The sequence below is a fragment of the Triticum urartu genome, chromosome 7A (genome assembly GCF_056163025.1).
Source record: "Triticum urartu cultivar PI428250 chromosome 7A, HENAU_Tu73, whole genome shotgun sequence".
Lineage (NCBI taxonomy): Eukaryota > Viridiplantae > Streptophyta > Magnoliopsida > Poales > Poaceae > Triticum > Triticum urartu.
This window is the reverse complement of record NC_141879.1, coordinates 593,272,960-593,274,596: the sequence shown is the minus strand read 5'-3', so window position 1 is coordinate 593,274,596 and position 1,637 is coordinate 593,272,960. Positions and strand designations below refer to the sequence as shown.

The window sequence follows — 1,637 nt, the reverse complement described above, 5'->3', positions numbered from 1 at the left end:
GTGTGAAACAACCAACAGACAAGAGGTGAGCTGAGAGAGTCGGCTCCAACATTTGGTTTCAGAGCTAGGTGATGACGAAGACAATGCCGCGTGACTCTTCGGCGAGTGGAGCATTGGTGCCGAGAGACTCGGGGGCGATGGCGGCTGCCGCGACGGCGGCGATGATGGTGGCGGGGATGCTCCCATTCCCGCTGCTCACGAGGACGAACTACACGGCGTTGGCGATGAGGATGAAGTACCTCTTGCGCGCCAATGGCACGTGGGCTGCCGTTGATCGCGAGGACTCCTCCAAGGAGGTCGACGCGGGGAAGGAGGATATGGCGATGACGTTCATCTCCCAGTCGATCAATGACACGACGCTGCTACGAGTTGCGGAGAAGGAGACCGCCGCCGATGTGTGGGCGGCGCTTCGCTCCATGCATGTGGGCGTCAAGCGCATCCGAGAGGGGAGGATTCAGTCCTTGCGCTCGGAGTTTGACGGCCTCAAGATGGGCGATGCGGAGTCCGTGGATGATTTCGCGGCGAGGTTCACGATGCTCGTGGGGCGCATCCGTGAGCTTGGTGATGTGATGGAGGAGAAGTATGTCATGAATAAGCTGCTCCGAGCCGTCTCCAACAAGTTCATCCATGTTGCTTCATCGATTACATTGTTCGGCGACACCAACAAGATGGACATGGAGGAGGACATTGGTTCACTCAAGGCGCACGAGGAACTCGTCAAGGGGCGGGAGACAGGACGTGAAGAAGAGCAGCTCCTCATTGCGAGAGGGCAGGACTCGTCGCGAGGACGGGGTGTCGGGGTCGTGGCCGTGGCCGTGGACGCTGTGGAGGGCGCCAAGACAAAAGTGAGGTACAATGTGACAATTGTCGTGAACTTGGGTACTTTGCTTGGGAGTGTCCAGAGAAGAAACAAGAGAAGGAAGAGAAGGCGTTGCTTGCTGGCTACGATAGTGATGGACCGACTCTTCTTTGAAGTTTTTGACTGAAGAATGGACATTGAGATTAGGGGGTTGAATGTTAGATATAATCTTGATGCATTCTGTATCTGCATGTTTATTTCAGTCCTGCATGTAGTTTAGATAGACTAGGGAGTTGCCCGATGAGAATTCAGTCGAGGCAGAAAGGAATATGCGAGATGTCAGGCAGCTACGTGAAATGGCGTGCAAGACGTGATGCGGTGGTGTCGTGAGATGCGGCACGGCCGTGAGAATTGGCCAGGTTCTTGATGGGCTGGAGCATTGGACGGGTCAGTTTGGAGCTAAGAAGATTTAGTAGGTTTGTTAGTTCGTTGGTGCATGGATAGGTTAGTTAGCCGCATGAGCTTGCACGTCCTAGAACGATTCTAGGGGAAGAGTTATGCGTGCGTGGGCACTGCTAGTGGTCGGGTAGTGCGCCTGTGTAGCTACTACTTATACAGATGCAAAGCATGTTTACCTTTGACAATAAATAGATAGAAGAAAACGCTGGCTGTGTGAGGCAGCGGCACCAAACTTCTTGTGTCCCTGTGTTCTTGTGTGTGTTGTATGAAACAACCAACAGAGAAGAGGTGAGCTGAGAGAGTCAGCTCCAACAGTACTCTGCTCCGGAAAAGAAGAAAGAAATGAGAAGGCGGAGGCAGGCATGCAGGACATGTCAGC

General features: G+C 53.7%; 1 pseudogene; it reads left to right on the top strand.

The window, feature by feature from the left end:
* The first annotated feature begins 224 nt into the window (after positions 1–224).
* On the top strand, positions 225–849 carry LOC147960588 (uncharacterized; annotated as a pseudogene).
* Positions 850–1,637: the final 788 nt, after the last annotated feature.